Below are 18,748 nucleotides of genomic sequence, written 5' to 3' on the forward strand. Positions count from 1 at the left end.
CCAGTCACTGAACGAGATGGGAAAGCGCTAGTAATTGGCTGAGCAGGCTGTTATCAAAAACTGGTAATGTAATTGTAAGGGGGGCCTCCCAAGTCTCCACTGACAGATGGTGTTGGTGGAGATAAGGGTCATCATGGATTTTCACTGCTCAACCCCATTGTTTTTGGAGAGATAAGCCATTGCCAAAGTAGCCAGGTGGACCTCTCCGCTGTCCACAGGGAACAAAGGAATGTTCACCTGTGCCAAACTTTTGTGTGTATAGGGAGGACGGGAGAGAGAATTGTCAGCCTAATGACTGTACAGCTGACGGTTACTGAAGGTGTACAGGCAACTTATACAGGCTAAGTGCTCGCCCATTTTGAGGCATGAAAAAATTTTTTATAGGAGAAAACGTGTCTGATTTTATTTAAATAATGCTGGGATACCCCTTTAAGTTGGTCCTGATCATTACATCATTTTTTCTCATCAGATTTTCTTGGCCAATGTAAAATTCCTTCATGAGAACCAACGTAGATCGTTCAGTACAATGCTTCAATCAAATAAAGTGTTTTTCTATTGATTAAACATCTGCAACATTTCAACCCAATGGAAATTCTTCCTCCATCGGCCTATAGTTCAGCACTGTTGTGTATCTCTCACCACTGAGGTCCTCCCTTCCTAATGTTCTGGCGTCCCCTTCTCACAAGTGGCTTAGGACTTCCTGTACCGGTGGCCACACTGTTTACACACATAATAGACACAATATTTGTGGTCAGTGGTTGGGCATTACAGTAGACACCTTGGTGGTAAAAACACAAATTAGAAAAAAAGCATGGGCACTGCATAACTGGGCATATGGTCACAAAGTATGAGGTAAAGAGCGGTAAGAACAATTAAAAAAAAAAAAATTCTTATTTTTGGGTTCAAGCGTAGAACATGGCTACAGACAGACTTTATCCACGGGAGAAAAAGAAGACAAGGTGCATTTACACAGAGATTTATCTGTCAGATTTTTTAAGCCAAAGCCAGGAATGGATTTGTAAAGAGCATAAATCTCAGTCTGTTCATAATGACCTGTTCTCTTTTTATGGTTCATTCCTGGCTTTGGCTTCAAAGATCTGGCAGATAAATCTCTCTGTATAAACGCACTAACAGACTAAGGGTGTGTTCACACGTACAGGATCTGCAGCAGATTTGATGGCGCAGATTCAAAACAAATCAATTCTGGGCCATCAAATCTGCTGCGGATCTGCTGCAGATTCAAATCTGCGCCATTAAATCTGCTGCAGATCCTGTACGTGCGAACGCACACTAAGGGTGCCTTCACACCTACCGGATCCACAGCGGATCTCACTTCTGCTGATTCAAAGTGAGAACCGCTGTGGATCCGGTATCAATTCACCCCTATGATAGCACATATTCGCAGCGGGATTAACATCCCGCTGCGAATATGTGCTTTAACTCCCTGGTGCCCGCAGCGGCACATCCCCCCCATCCCGGCCACATCCCCCCATCAGCCCACCCCCAGCATCCCGCCGCCGAGAGCATACAGTACCTGCTCGGCGGCACGGCTGCAGTGAGGCTGCCGGCTCCGGTCCCACTAGCCTCACTGCAGCCGCGCCGCCGAGCAGGTACTGTATGCTCGCGGCGGCGGGCCGGAGATGGGCTGATGGGGAGATGTGGCCGGAAAGGGGGGATGTGCCGCCGCGGGGATGGGGGATGCGACGGCGGGGCTGCGGGCACCAGGGAGTTAAAGCACATATTCACAGCGGGATGTCAATCCCGCTGCGAATATGTGCTATCATAGGGGTGCATTGATACCGGATCCGCAGCGGTTCTCGCTTCGAATCCGCAGAAGTGAGATCAGCTGCAGATCCTGTACGTGTGAACGCACCCTAAGGGTGCCTTTACACAAAGATTTATCTGACAGATTTTAGAAGCCAAAGCCAGGAATGGATTTGAAAAGAGGAGAAATCCCAGTCTATTCTTTATGACCTGTTCTCTGTTCATAGTCTGTTCCTGGCTTTGGCTTAAAAAATCTGCCAGATAAATCTCTCTGTGTAAAGGCACCCTAAGGGCCTAGTTACACAGGACAATTATCAGTTGAACAATTGTTAGATTGTTCGGATTTAAAGGATAATCGTTTTGTGTAATAGCAGGCAACAATTAAATTACCAATGAGAATATTTGATAGAATCTGGACCTATTTTCATTGTTGATCGTTCACAAATCGTTCGGTGTAACACGCCGTTCAGTCGTTGGTATATCAGCCAGGAAAGGACAAGCACAATAACGACCGCAAGTAACGATCATTGTCCTGTGTAATAGAGTGAACAATTTAAAGGGGTACTCCAGCGTTGATAAAAAAAAAACAAAAAAAAAAACAGGTCCCTGAAGCTCCAGTTGGTCTTTATTTTCTTCTTTGCTTCCTGGTTTGGGTTTCCCATGATGCACTTTGTCTCCTTTGTGGTGTCTAACTGACTGTAAAACTAGATGGCTTACATCTTGCTCAGTCAATCAGAGCTGAGCAACCTGAGTCTGACAAACAGAATCTGGCTTAACAGAGCTTAGACTAACCTCCCTCTTGATGATGTCATTGTCACAAAATGGCTGCCACAAAAGAGTCATTAGATAAGAATACGTTTACTTCACTTAGTGGAGGAAAAGATAAGCAAATGGGGCAGATAGGTGATTGAAGCATATTACAGAGTTATATAACTTTGCAATGTGTTTCAATTACTGGGAAAAAGCTTTTCGCTGGAGTACTCCTTTAAGATTGTTCGTCATAGCGGTTGTTTAAGATCGTTAATCGTTGAAAATTCATCCAGTGTAATACCACCCTTAGGCTGGGTTCACACGTTTTTCTTTTCATATGTTTTTGCATCTGTTTTGATCTGTTTGTTCTATTGACTTCCATTATTAAGAAAACGGATCAGAACGCATCAGTTTTTTTTTTAACGTACACAAATATGGTCAACCATATTTTGGTGTACGTTAAAAAAAACGCTTGCGTTTGGATCTGTTTTTTATAATGCAAGCCAATGGGAAAACTTATCTAAATGGATGCACACAAATGCATCCATTTTTCAATTTTTTTTTTGCAAAAACTGAAGAAAAAAAAAAAACAGATGAAAACAATGTAGTGTGAATCCATAATGGGAAATCAGTCAGAAGAACCTGTGTGTCTCGGCACAAGGTTAAACAACATGGGTCTACAGTGGGCTACTGCTGCCACATTATGGGTCTGTACAAGATACATACAATACAAGTAAGGGAGGGTTCACACTACAATTCAGCCCTACATTAACCATAATATATGTGTGTGTGTGTGTGTGTGTGTGTGTGTAACCTAAGATTAAAAAAATTATGAATAATGTCTAGAACAAAATGTCTCTTTAGATGACAACAGCATGGAGAGCTAGGGAATATTCCTCGGTGGCTTGCAGCTAAATTCAACACAGGAAAGAAAGATCTATGCCAAATAAAACAGGGTTAATTACTTAATTTCTTTTAGTCATTAACTGTAGAAACCTTCACAATATTCAGCTATTGTACGTTCTATCAGACAATGCTCCAATGCAGTCATGTCTAAAATTTCTACTTGCATGAACAAAAAATGTAGAATGACAGCATTCACCCGCATCAACAAATGTAGGAAGTACAACGCGAGCAGGGCGAGCAACAAAAACTGCATACCTGTCAGGGACTTTTTTTTCAATAAAATGTGTATGGTGCATAGCCTAAACATTAAACCATATCTAGAGAAAAATGCTGTGTACAAATGTGGCTTTCTAACAGATTAGCTTAATTAGAATAGAAAAATATATAATACATAACATTTATTAAACGCACAAGTGTCATAAAGGCATTTATACATCAAAACAACAAACGTCTTACATGAGCCCTCATGAAGAAAAAAATCAGGAATGAAATAATATCCTTTATACAGCTCAAGATCTCCCAAGACTAAGGGCCCTATTACATGGAGTGATCATCTGCCGATTCAGGCCTATTTTGGGCACATATCGCACGGTGTAATAAAGACAATGCATAGCCAAGGAACTAATCATCGCCTGATCGTTGTCTTTCAAAATGTTTAAAAATCATCGTCCACGCATCGCTATGTGTAATAGTGATGATACACGACTGACAGCTAATGCAAGGGTAAAGAAAATAGCCATAGGCTGTATCCTCAGGCTGTATCCACACTCTCCACGGAGTGGGCAGACAGCGGGAATCAGAAGCCGAGAGTTCAGGTTCATACGAACCCGAACCACAGCCGGTTCGCTCATCTCTACTCACCACAGCCACCTCTGGCACTTTGGAACCAGTTTCTGAAGTGACAGGCTGGTCAGCCAATCATTGGCCCTGAAAGGGTCCCATCTCGGCCAGTGATTGACTGAGCGGCCTGTCGCTTTAGAGACCTCAGAGCTGCAGCGACCAGGGAATCCCACACACAAGGTTGGAGGACATCAGAGGAACCTGGGCAGCTAAGTACTTCTTTATTATTTTACACCTTTAAAAAAAGGGCTGTGGAGACACTACTAACATTGTCCCTGCTGCACTTCCTGCATAATTGAGCCGCATAATAGGCTCTGTAATGATGCGTTTATGCGAAGCGATAACTCGCCGAAATGATTGTTTAATGATTTTGAAGCAACGATTTGGTCTTTATAACGATCAGTGTTTAGACGAATAAATAGTTAGAAAATTCATAAGAAAAATCGTTATTGCAATCGTTTTTAAGATAGCTTAAGCCCATCTTTCTGCGATCTGCGATTTTTTTTTGCAAACAACGATTTGAGAACATGTTGAAAGATTAAAATGAACGATTTCTCACTCCTGAACTTCCTAGACACATGAATACTTATCAAGTGGTCTAAATGAAAAGGTAGGATAGGAGCAACAACTGATCTCGTCTGGCACCATCTTACCTCCCTGAAAAGATGGTGGGGGGGGGGTCTTCTCTCCGCAATATACAGTACTCCCTCAAGATAAAATATTTTCAACTATTCCTTGATAATATACATACAGTAGTACAGACAGTCCGAATCTGCAGCACATATAAATGGCTAGTACATATGATCAGAGTGGGCATTTCATTGGTAGAACTCCTGTACTACTGAAGTGCATGCAATGTCTTGCTTTCTGGTTGCACCTATGTACAGTACAGACGACTACATGGACTATACTGTTCTTTACCTGTGCCAAGATGAGCTGACCCTCTGGTACTCTGTATATTGTGCAGGAGAAACCCTGAAGAAATTCCTAACATTTACACAGAATAGCTTTTACAGTCTCCAGCAGCTTTTTCTAAAAGTTATGTATAGGAAGTTGCATATATATATATATATATATATATATATATATATCTGATTTCAGATTAGGACTTATCTTGACTTCCATTAAAGGGTTATTCCCCCCCAAAATTATTTTTGCATTAATACGTTGTTCACCCGTAGCTTTCCATCTTCCCAATATAAAGTTATTATGGATTCTGCACAGTTTTGCTGTTATCTAGATGCATCCACCCCCAGGGATTGCAGAGAATCATCAAACCCGACACGCTCCCTGCTCCTGGCCCGCACCCTCCGAGACGGCATCACGTGTCCTCAGTCTCTTCAATAGGCTGGGTTAGCGCTTCTAACAGAGTCCACTGAAGAGAGGGAGGACACAGTGACAGCTGCTGCAGCTGTCACTGTGTCCCTCTCCGACAGCAGCCTCCCGCGGAACCCCCGTACCCCCCACCCCACCCCACATCTGACCGCGGCGCCAATCCCCCTCCCGCATCTGACCCGGAATCTTACCGGGTGCCCTCCCGCTGCCTCCATCCGGCTGGCTCCCCCCACTCTGACCCAGTGGCCGTCTGGCCGCCTCCTGCGGCACCCCCGTCCTCCCGCATCTGACCCGGCATCTTACCGGGTGCCCTCCCGCGGCCTCAGTCCGCCTGGCTCCCGCTCCACACAGCATATGGTACGCAAACAAGACCACTCAAAAATGTAAACTGTATTTTATCATTTAATGTCATACAATTATTTTTGTAATAAAATGTAGAACAAAGTGCCATTACAAAGTGCCAGTCATTACACAAAAACAAGCCCTCACACAGCACCATCTCTATAATATATTTTTAAAAAAGTTCTGGCGCTCTGATGATAGCTCAAGGAAGTTCAGCATGGTAGTTCTGAGCTGATATAGATTTTAGTAATGGTATGTTCACACTGAGTAATTTTGTCTCCTGCTGCTATCCCCCCTTAGGAGACAAATCTTCCATGCCTCTGTCTCACATTGTGTGTGTTTGCTGATGATGCATACAGGGGGCAGGGCCTGATCTCACAGGAGGTTTGGCTAGATAACCCAATCCCCTGACTGATTCATCATGTCTGACCGAACAGAAGCAGCTGCTGCACTAATTTTACTGATTGTAATGGGTGGGGGCTGTGATGATCACATGAGGGAAAGCATTGCATTCTGGGAAATGCCAAACCAGGAAGGACAGAAACACAAAACACAGCAACCCCCCCCACCACCACCACCAAAATGGATTTTTGGTAGTTTAAAAACTGGGATAGACAGGTAAGTAATGCGTTATGCTTCTGCAGAAGTTTCATTCTTATTAACCTCTACCTTGAGTTCCCCTTTAAGTATTGGTTTCAAAGTCCAAATTCTGGAATAATCATAACTCTAGTTAGAATCAGGAATATAAAAAAATAACCATGCATCATGTCAATCAGTTATAGTTAGAAAAAGGCAAAACAACAAAAGTAAAAATTGCTTTAAAGTAGAAGTACGGGTAGGGGAGGTAAGAACAGGTTATTTTATCCTCCCACTCCCCAGCACTTATTAGAAAAAAAATTGATTAAGGGTCCTATTACACTGAGCGATTTTTTATGATTAACCACTAACGATAAACGATCGCAAACGAGATTGTTTATCGTTACCTGAAATCGCTCCACAGAACGATAATCGTTAATTACGATCATTACTATAATCGTTATTGTGATCGTTGCTATGATCGTTTATTCCTTCTGATCCCAGAAAGAGAATGAACAATGTGCTATTACACTGAACGATTAGTGAAAAAATGCGGAACTTGAGAGAACGAACGTGGAATTACAGCGAACGATTAACGATCATTTTCGGTTCAGATCTAAATAAACGATCAACGACATACGAACAATTTTTCGAATGTTGCCTGCAATTACACAGAACGAATATCGTTTAAATTCGAAGGATTTAGCGATTTTTCACGCGATAATCGTCCCGTGTAATAGGGCCCTTACCCAGACTTCTCCTTTAATATATAACTTAAAGGAGTTGGCCACTTTGGAGTAAAACATTCTAAGGTGTCAAAGTATTGTGTCACATTAAGTGTTAACACACCTATACCTTAGCCCAGCTCTTCACTGGTCTCGCTGCACATTGACATGACACAAACAATGGACAGTTGCTGCCTGCACATTGGATATAAAAAAGTGGCAGTCAGGTGATTTATACATACCTGACTGCTTCCTCTTCTGCCCAGGTACTGAATGTGTCTTGCACATGAACAGATACAGAAAGCAGAATTTCCCATATCTGTGCATTCTCTGAGCATGTCCAAGAAAAGCCAAGGACTGGCCCCACCTGATGACTATGAGGCTAATCCTTGCACAGATATAGGTGGCAGAATTCCAAGAGTCAGCCATAGATTTCTGCGACCAAAATACGTTGGATCGCACCATCAAATCTCATTAGTGTAAGGGGACTTTTAGAAGCTGTTCACTACAATTCTACACACAGGAAATGGCCGAGAAGTATGCCAAACATTGGCATCCATCTTCAATAGGCTATGATAGCATCCACTTTTCATGACATATGTAAAACAGATGCCATTACAGCCTCTGTGTGACAAATACCTCTATTAGGCATACTTAAAAGGGTTATACAGCGCTACAAAAACATGGCCACTTGTCCCCCTCTCTTGTCTCCAGTTCAGATGTTGTTTGCAATTAAGCTCCATTTACTCTAATGGAACTGAGTTTGAAACCCCACCCAAAATGGAGACAACAGTAGGGGGAAAGTGGCCATGTTTTTTGTAGTGCTGGATAACCCCTTTAACTATTGTAACCATTAGTAAACACTTTTCATTAAGCGCTTGTTTTGTAGTGCATGTAAATCACGGGATGTGTGAATAAGCCCTTGCGAACCTGAACTTACTGTAAATTCACACGTCTCTACTTACCAATGTTGCAAGTCCAGGTGCAGCCCAATAAATAGCAGTTAATAATGAGCGCTACCAGCAGCTGCTGACTTGTATAATCGCACACAGACAACATAGGACCACACAACTTTGAAAAGGATAACAACAAGTTTGATTTATACAAGAAACAAAAAAAAACTGCCAGCCTTAATGAGCTATGGCCTACCCTTGACATGGACCATTAATAACATAGTCAGGGGTCCAACTTGAGGCATCCCCATCAATTGGCTGTTTTAAGAAGCTGCTATACTCATCCAAGTACTGCAGCCTCTGGCAAATATGGTACTATTTGTATCAGGGGTATAAGGCGTTACAGCACTGTTCCATTCATGAGTTGAACATGCATCGCTGTGGACTCCTGCTTATTTAATACTAATGGCCTATCCTGAAGTAATGTTGGTTAACCTCTTGAAATGTACCATGCAATCTAAATACATTAAAAGAGTACATGACCCCCTTTCCATATACCCTATTACTTCATATAATGTGCAGAACTGCTGTAATGAGCTGCCTTTCAATTTTCTGAATGAGCACCATGTAATGCTCTATGGCAGGAATAGGAAACATTAGGCCCTCCTAGCTGTTGCAGAACTAAAATTCTCAGCGAGCTTTGACTGTACAGCCATGATGGGAATCGTAGCTTTGCAACAGCTAGGAGGGTCTAAGGTTCCCTTTCCCTGATCTATAGTAATCTATAGTAACACACATTTGTTCGAAACAAAATTTCTGTATCATAAATCTGCAGTGAGTGAACATACCTAATGCACAATTTTTTCACCACACATCCATGTTGATTTTGCAGCAATATCTGTATGTGTTGCATGCAGAAAGGGCACCAGGTTTACTGCGGACTTCATCCTGTGGGTGAAATCCTCAGAAAATGTGCAGCTCCTGTGCAACACAATGATTATAGTGCAGATCTCAGATGCACGGGAAGTGGTTTCAGCACACCATTAACATGTAATGTACTTTAATTTGTACTTTAATTAGTGGTGCACAATGTGTGTTACAAATACATGGCACAATGGTATCCAATTCCATTATGTAGCGATATAAACATAGCAATCTCAAGCTTTTTTTCACACTCTGCGTTGTCCACGGCATTGGTTTGGCCAAAGCTGCATGTAGTGGATCACGTAATTAAATACCTGATTAGTTACCACATATCTGTAATTTGCATTTCTATAACTATACATCATACACACAGCTACCCACATTCCTGTCTTCCATTGACTATACAAATCACAAGACCAATGAGAATAAGAGATATCTGAAGTTTAAGAAGTGTGTGAAATCATATTTGTGTGTTTTGGGAAGACTGTTTACCAGGGAGAGAGAAATCCTGGGAACCAGGTGGTTGATGAGTCTGAACGCCGCTTATGGGGGTCTGCGATTTTTGAGGTGCCCTCTTTTGATGTCAATAATGAAGAAGTTACTGCGTGACTACCCACAAAATCTAATTGACTCCTCAAGTAGTCCATCTAATGCTTCGTTTACACGGAACGATCGTTTGAATTTGCACAATAACGATCGAAATCGAAAGATAATCGTACATGTAAACGCAGCGAGCGATCCAACGACGAGCGAGAAAATTCGCATTGTTCAGCGATTTAACCTATGTGCGAGATAGGCTTAAGCGATCGCAAAACGATTTTTCTGTACGCTATATCGTTCAGTCTAAACGATGATCGTTATAAAAAAATCGTCACTTCGAAATCGTTAATCCGACTAATTATCGCTCCGTGTAAACGCAGCATAAGGGCCCATTTACACACACAGATTATCTGACAGATATCTTTCAGATTTTTGCAGCCAAAACCAGAAATAGATTTGAAAAAAAAAAAAAGAAATCTCAGTCTTTCCTTTATGACCTGTTCCCTGTTTATAGTCCATTCCTGGCTTTGGCTGCAAAAATCCTCCGGGCGGCCTCCGCTCTAAGTTCCCCCCGTTCCATAAACTCAATGTTTTATACCGGTGAATTACACGGCCGCCCAAAGAATTGACACGTCTCTACACTTAGCCATCAAATCAAAAATGTATACTGCCCAGTATATACATTTTTTGGCCAATGCTACCTAAAAGATTATAGAGTGGCACACATTCTACTGTATTCCACTGTATAAGCTTTATGGTGGCATAGACCATGTATGATACAAATTTCATGATGCGTACCTTTGACAGAAGGCTCTAGCCAAGGAAAAACTCTGAAGAAAAAGGTTGAGGCACAGACTGCACGGAGCATTATTTTTCTTAGAAGCACTTCAGAATCCTCAATAGAAAACATGGCTCACCACAAACATTGGTGGCATGCGGCAAGCTTACACCATCAATATCTGATCAGTGGGAGATGATTACAAGAACCAGAGGGCAACTAAGTTAAAGGGGTTATCCAGCACTACAAAAACATGGCCACTTTTCCCCCTACTGTTGTCTCCAGTTCAGGTCCAGTTTGCAATTAAGCTCCATTTACTTCAATGGAACTGAGCTTCAAAACCCCACCCAAACTGGAGACAACAGTAGGGGGAAAGTGGCCATGTTTTTGTAGCGCTGGATAACCCCTTTAATTGCAAACCACACCTGAACTGGAGACAAGTGAGGGAAAAAAGTGGCCATGTTTTTGTAGCGCTGGATAACCCCTTTAAAAAACCACAATGCCACTAGTAACTGTCTGGGACCCTTATACCCAAATACATCAGTAAAACCCCTGACAGCCTGGATGGGTCTTTCTGCCAAGGCCTGGTATAACCAGCCAATAAAAGCTACAGTAAACTACCTAGGCACATTATATTATTCTCTATAATATAGTATTGAACTCTACAAAAAAAAGTGTGACTTCTACGAACAAAAACAGTAAAAACACTTGAAGTTCAGGACTTTCTGAAAGCTTCCCCTGAAACAAATATAGGAAGATGACAACTGAGGGACTAGACTTGTTCTTTTTCATAAATCTTTACATCCTGATGACATTGCTTTACACCAGAGATGGGGAACCTTCCGACGTCCAGCTGTTGCAAAACTACAACACCCATCATGCCTGGACAACCAACGGCTGTTTGCATTGTGCGTGATGGGAATTGTAGTTTTGCAACAGCTGGAGGGCCGAAGGTTCCCCATCCCTGCTTTACACTAATATTATACCTAGGAAAACCATGTTACCTATGTAGCACGACCTCACGCTCAGTAACCTGATCAACCCCCAAACAATTTGCTGTCATTTTACAAACAAGCTGTTTCTAGCATCCTGGACACTGTTCTTGTTGTACTTGGTTTTATCATTATATAAGGCATTACCACATCATTGTGACCAGACAAAAGTTTTTGTCCACCCTACTACAGGCGGTGATGTCATCGGAGAAAAATCAGACCCAAGCATCTCCCTGCAAAGCGTCACCAAGTAAACAAGTTAAACAGGCCAGAAACAACACCCCACCGACCATGAGGGCAAGCTATCCCCCCCCCCCCAGCTGTAGGTGAATTGTCATCTAGCTGTCTATCCTCACAGTGCTGGGCTGAGGACACAGCTGTCCCCAAGATGTTTACAGATGTTGTTGGCAAAGCTGAGAACGCTGATCTGTCAACAATGGATGTGAACGCACAGCAACATGACATGTGGACAGCAAACTGAAATCCACCTATGTAGCATGCAAAACATCCACAAAGCAAACAGCACACAGACACGCTTGCTGGCAGCAGAGCCCTGCTATTTATGTAAGACCCATGCATGCGTTAGGTGGGGCTGGAAAGCAACTAAGGCTAAAGACAATGAGAATGATTTTCTTTGTTATTTAATGTAAGTATGTGGTGCCACCAACCTTCCTCTAAGCTCCTTCCGCTGCCTTCCCAGGCCTCCCCCCTCTCCTCCCCTCCAATAACATTTACAGTAACAAACACACATCCAGGCTGTGTGTTTGTCAGGAGAGGGATAGTGGAGATCTGCAGCATTGCAGCACTCAAGATACAAAACACAGAAAGGAGATAGAAAGCAGAAGAGAAGCAGGAAACCTTCCCTCCTCAAAGCTGGTAACCTTGGCACTGCCAGCCACATTACTAAGCAGCGACTGGCGTTACAAAGGCAAGAAAAAGAAAACCGCACTGGCTTGCCTTTATGTTCACGTCACGTCGTACTAGAAGCTGAGCCCCAATGTGATGCAATGTGGCACCTCAGGGGCGCCTTCTCACATCAGGCCTGTTGCAATCTACAATAAAGCAATGGGGGAGGGGGTCATCAAATTCTAATATACCATTGGGCTGTCATGAGATCATTACCCAGGCATGGGCACCAGACACTAACTTCTATGGCAGGGGGAAGGAACCTTGGCTCTCCAGCGGTTGCAAAACTAAAACTCCCATCATGCCTACCAGGCATGATGGAAGTTGTAGTTTTGCAACTGCTGGAGAGCCAAGGTTCCCTACCCCCTTGTTGTATGATGTTGGTGGGTGGGAGTACCAGCTGACCCATTGCCCAGACACTTTAACGCACCAACATCATAGAACAGGGGGTAGGGAACCTTGGCTCTCCAGCGGTTGCAAAACTACAACTCCCATCATGCCTGGACAGCCTTCGGCTGTCCAGGCATGATGAGAGTTGTAGTTTTGCAACCGCTAGAGAGCCAAGGTTCCCTACCCCCTGTTCTATGATGTTGGTGTCTGGTGCCCATGCCCAGGTAATAATCTCATGACAGCCCAATGGTATATTAGAATATACCAGGGGCTGCCCAGGCATGATGGGAGTTGTAGTTTTGCAACCGCTGGAGAACCAAGGTTTCCTACCCCCCTGTTCTATGATGTTGGTGGGTGGGAGTGCCAGCTGACCCATTGCCCAGACACTTTGACTAGTCTATGTGGTCAGAACTACATGACTCTGACATTTCTGACCCATGGTCACAAGGGACAACTTACCCAGGGAGCTGAACTTGTAATTCAGCCTTAATATAATGCAAAATGAGCAGTGACAAACACAGCTCTGCTCCACCAGCTTGGTTCACATGGGTTTGACACTTGCACGTAGAGCTGGCTGGCTGTCAGGGCACAGTATGACTAGACAGATACATGTGAGGCCTTGGGGAGTGTCCCCTTCCGAAGAGCCCAGTGCTCTGCCCCCCGCCTCATGTTTACCCCAGCAGCGGAGGAGGAAGAAGGGCAAGGCCTGCTCCTCTCCCTTCCCGGGCCTGGGAGCGTCCCCCCCGCACATCCCTCTCATGGCGGCCGCACAAGTCCCACACCACAAGCTGCTTTACCTTCCTCACACCGACGCTCCGGACGGCCTCGTACTGATCCCAAAAACGAGCTGGGGAGGGGCAGCAAGAGGGCGCTGCGAGCACCGGAAACAAAGGCCGGCCCGGGGTGGTGTGGGCGGGGACGGAGGGGAGGAGCGGCCGCGGCTGTGCTCGTATCGGTGTGACCGGGGCTCCCGGCTGCCGCCTCCTCCTCAGGAAGGGCGGGCAGAGAGCGCGCAAAGATGGCGCCGTGCAGGGGACGGGGGAGCGCTGCCCACACACCGCGCAGGGACGGGAAGGTCACCCCGCCCCGAAGCTGACCCGACACCCTCACCCGTGCCGGCTACATCTCGCGTTATTACCACCACAGGGTACACAAACTTTGTGAACTTTCATGAGGAGACGTGTCCTGTGTAAACTTATACAGGGGAGACATCCCAGAGTAACCAATCACAGCGTGGCTTATAGTTTAGCGGCGTAAGTGATGAAATTAAAGAAGCCTCCTGATTGGTCGTTATCGGCAGATGAAGGAGAACAGTTTAGGAAATGTGTAGCCCCTAGCAACCATTCACAGTTTATATACGGAATGCAGAAAAGGGAAGTTTCACTGTGGTTGCTATAGGCAACGAATGGTTTTTTTTTTTTTGTTTTTTTATTTATTCACTTACACATACTGTCTGCTTACTCCTGAGCTTTAAAATAAAGCTTTAGTGAGCAGGAACGTCACCATTGGGGTGAATAGAAAAATGCTTTCATTATTCATTATGTCACAGTCTTATTGCGCCTCTCATTGGACTTTCGGCAACGTCCAGAAAAGCTGCCTCCTGTATATACTTTATTTTCTTGTGCGCAGCGTCCATAGTTGCCAACATTTGAAAAAACTTTCCAGGGACAAGTAAGCGTTAAAAAAGGGTGTGGCTTATTATGGGTGTGGTCCCGGTGGGTGTGGCCTATCAGGTGTGGGTTCAAAATTTTCCAGTTAGATTTTACAGTCAAAACAACACAAAAGGAGCATTACACACCCCAGTATTAGGTCCCCAGTATATTACACATCCCAGTATGAGGTCCCCAGTATATTACACACCCTAGTATGAGGTCCCCAGTATATTACACAACCCAGTATGAGGTCCCCAGTATATTACACACCCTAGTATGAGGTCCCCAGTATATTACACAATCCAGTATATTACACACCCCAGTATCAGGTCCCCAGTATATTACACACCCCAGTATCGGGTCTCCAGTATATTACACACTCCAGTATTACGTCCCCAGTATATTACTCACCCCAGTATATTACACACCCCAGTTTCAGGTCCCCAGTATATTACACACCCCACGCAGGCTGAGACTCAGAGATATCATTTTACTGGCTGACTGTATATACTGGTAGTTTGTACCCATATGATGCAGCTGCACCCCATATCATCATACTACTAACCCCTTCATCCTCCTGCCCCTCCATCCTATTACTACCCCTTCATCATCCTCCTGCCCCTCCATCATGATACCACTACCCCCTTCATCCTCCTGCCCCTCCATCATGATACCACTACCCCCTTCATCATCCTGGCCCTCCATCATGATACTACTACCCCCTTCATCCTCCTGCCCTTTCATCATCATAGTACTTCCCCTCTCATCCTCCTGCCCCTCCATCATCATACTACTTTCCCCTTCATCATCATACCAGTACCCCCTTCAGCATCCTCTTGTCCCTTCATCTGTATTAAAACAAAAAAAAAAACTATACTTACCTCACCAGTATGGTTCCTCTAGTCCCCCAGGAACTCCTCTTCCTCACTAGCACTGGAAGAGGGCTGAGCTCCCCCAAGACATTCCCGGGACATGGTTTTGCCGGGGCTGTCTCCTCAGAATCGTGACAGTCCAGGCAAAACCGGGACTATTGGCAACTATAAGCGTCTTTTTTTGCTTTCTAGTTTGCTTTTTTGCTCTTTTAGGGTGCCTTCTCATGTACTGTATCGCAGCGGGTTCCATTTTGCGAGTTCGGGCCAGTTTACATTGGCCCAAACTCTGTGTCAGTACAGGCAGTCTATGGGAGGGTTCGTGGGCCTCCTCTCTCCGCATGGAAGAATTGACATGTCAATTCTTCACAGAGAGAGAAGGTGTGCTTTTTTGCTCTTTTAGGGTGCCTTCTCATGTACTGTATCGCAGCGGGTTCCATTTTGCGAGTTCGGGCCAGTTTACACTGGCCCAAACTCTGTGTCAGTACAGGCAGTCTATGGGAGGGTTCGTGGGCCTCCTCTCTCCTCGTGGAAGAATTGACATGTTCATTCTTCACAGAGAGAGAAGGTGTGTGAGCCCTCCCATAGACTGCCTGTATTGACACGGAGGCTGGCGGGATTCTACGTGGAACTCCGCCAATTTTACTCCGTGTGAACTCGCCCAAACTCGCAGTGTTAAAACCTCTGCGATACTCGGCACTGTTATGGCCTATGGGCTCTTCATTCTCACAGCAGATTCCACTGTGAGAATGTAGCTATGGCCTACTTAACTCTGCTGCCGGGCTGGCAAGCATATACATTAGCTGTACGCGCTTCCTCAGCTTATACAGCTCCCGGGTCACAGACTTTCCGCTCAGCCAATCAGTGGCATTCAGTGCATTTATTCCTATGGAGCCAATGGAAAGAGCCAAATTCAGCGCTCTTTCGGCATACTATGGATAGGGGAAAAACAGATGTTTCCTGGAATACCCCTTTAAATAAGCAGTGGCTAACAGTACAGAGTATCGCAGAGGCATTCACTGAGGAACTTGCAGCTTGAAATCTGCTGCGATATGGTGTGTGTGAAGGCATACATAAACTGTATATGAATATATGTAAATATTTTTTGTTTCCTCTTGGCCTGATATTTTTATTTTCCTTAAAGTGTCACTGTTGTTACAATAAACTTTTGACATGTCATAGAAACATGCCAAAAGTTTCCTTCTGGGTCTGAGTGTTCACACCTGTACCGATCAGGAGAACGAGCCGGGAGAAGACCGTGCTGCTGTGTGTCCTCTCCCCGTTCTGAGAAGAGTCGTGTTCTATAGAGCGCCATTATACTGTAAGTCCTACTCTTTTTTTTCTAACTCAGAGTGGAGAGTGGACGGTGCTGCAGCGTGGTTCTGTCCAGGCTAATTCTCCCAATCAATACTGCTCTAAACACTCAGACCCAGACCAATCACAACTAATGACAGTGACACTTTAAAGGGAAACTGTCTGCAGATTCATACATACGGACCTGCCGGTATGAACCTATAGCGGCAGGGCTCATGATTCCAGCGCCAATCTCCTTAGTTCCCTCTGTGGCCCCATTTTTGAGTACAGTGAAACCTTGGATTACAAGTAATGGTCTGAGAGCCTTTTTCCAAGACAAAGTAACCATTTTAAAGGAGAAGTCTGGCGAAAAGAGTATTGTATTGTGCCCCCCCCGCCCCCCAAGGTTATACAAATCACCAATATACACCTCTTACGGGAAATGCTTATAAAGTGCTCTTTTCCCTGCACTTCCTACTTCACTTCCTGGATAACATGGTGATGTCACTTCCTGGATAAAATGCTGATGTCACTTCCTGGATAACATGGTGATGTCACTTTCTGGATAAAATGGTGATGTCACGACCCGACTCCCAGAGCTGTGTGGGCTGTGGCTGCTGGAGAGGATGATGGCAGGGGGACACTGAGGGACACAGGGCACTGGAGGGACACTGAGCATCCAGGAAGTGACATCACCATGTTATCCAGGAAGTGACATGACCATGTTATCCAGGAAGTGACTTCACCATGTTATCCAGGAGGTGACATCACCATGTTATCCAGGAAGTGACATCACCATGTTATCCAGGAAGTGAGATCACCATGTTATCCAGGAAGTGACATCACCATGTTATCCAGGAAGTGAGATCACCATGTTATCCAGGAAGTGAAGCCTTGATGCAGTAGTAAGTGCAGGAAAAAAGCACTTTATAAGCATTTCCCGTAATAAGTGTATTTTGGTGATTTGTATAACTTTTGTAGCGAAATACAATACTTTAATAAAAAAAAATTCGCCGGACTTCTCCTTTAAGGAATTGTAACTTGGTAAACCAGAAAGATTTATTAATACAAATCCCCCGTGTCCCCATCCTGATACTGTACAGGGTAGAATGTCCCCTCATTTCAACCCACTGTTACCTGATCAACTCTGCTGATGATCAGATGCCTTCCAGCTCTCCTCTGGTGCCCGTCTGCGTCACCGGACTTGTACTTCTCTTTCCTATTGAATCAACTTCTGGCCTAAGGCCCTGTGCACACAGAGCAAACATGTTCATTCTTCAGCGCCGAGAGATGCAGCGTGCGAGCCTCCGATAGAGTGTAATTATGACACGGAGGCTGGGGGCATTCCGCGGCGGACAATTCCGCCGCTCTTGCTCTGTGTGCACGGGGCCTAAGGGTTTGTTCACACTAAAATAGCCTGAATTCCGCAGCGCAACTTTCCTTTGCGGAATCCAGCCTGTCTAGGAGTCACTTCTTTGAGCGGAGACAGGTGGCAGTTGGGGAGCACGCGCTCTTCCATAGATGGGCTATGGGACACTGAAACAGGCGGAATTCCGCCCTGGCCCGAAGCATACATTACCTGCTCGGCGCCGCGGCTGTGTGAAGCTCCCGGCTCCACTCGCACCTCATCAGCCAATCAGTACTGCCGGGTATGTCACCCCATAGAACTTCACTATACCAGGATTCGCAGTGGATTTCGCTGCAAACTTGCAGCATGAGGAATTGCAAGAAAAATCAACTTTCCTCCTATCCACAGCAGGAGATCCCAGGGGGTTCGACCTCTGTACCCCCCTGTTGATCTCCTATTGGGCCTCCGGCTTCTGTATTATGAATCGAGATGCGGCTACAGCTTGTGACCCACGGCTCTTTTCATTCCTATGGAGTGAAGGAAAGAGCTGAGTACGTCAGAAGAGCTCTGTACTCGGCTCCTTCCATCGGCTCCATAGGAATAAATAGAGCCGTGGGTCATGTGCTGTACCCACAGCTCGATTCATAATACAGAAGCCAGGGACCCGAGATAGAGATCGGTGGGGGTACAGAGGTCAGACCCTCCGCGATCTCCGACTATTCTCCTATCCTGCGGATAGGAGAAAGATTGATTTTCTTGGATTACCTCTGTACCCTTAGAGTAGCTTCACACGTACCGTATTTTCTGCTGCGGATCCGCAGCAGATGTAACTAAATAAATGAACACAGCATTAAATCCGCACTGTAAAATGCGCTGCAGATCTGCTGCGGATCCGCAGCGGATTTTACAGTGCGGATTTAATGCT

The 18,748-nt window shown here is 44.9% G+C and overlaps 1 protein-coding gene across 1 annotated transcript in view; it reads right to left on the bottom strand.

The window, feature by feature from the left end:
• TAOK1 (TAO kinase 1) overlaps positions 1 to 13,883 on the bottom strand; it is an 86,192-nt gene extending 72,309 nt beyond the window's left edge. The window contains exon 1 of the mRNA XM_069944499.1: positions 13,459 to 13,883. The gene's annotated coding sequence lies outside the window, so the exon portion shown is untranslated. The remainder of the gene's footprint in view (positions 1 to 13,458) is intronic.
• Positions 13,884 to 18,748: the final 4,865 nt, after the last annotated feature.

Source organism: Dendropsophus ebraccatus, chromosome 11 (assembly GCF_027789765.1).
Source record: "Dendropsophus ebraccatus isolate aDenEbr1 chromosome 11, aDenEbr1.pat, whole genome shotgun sequence".
Lineage (NCBI taxonomy): Eukaryota > Metazoa > Chordata > Amphibia > Anura > Hylidae > Dendropsophus > Dendropsophus ebraccatus.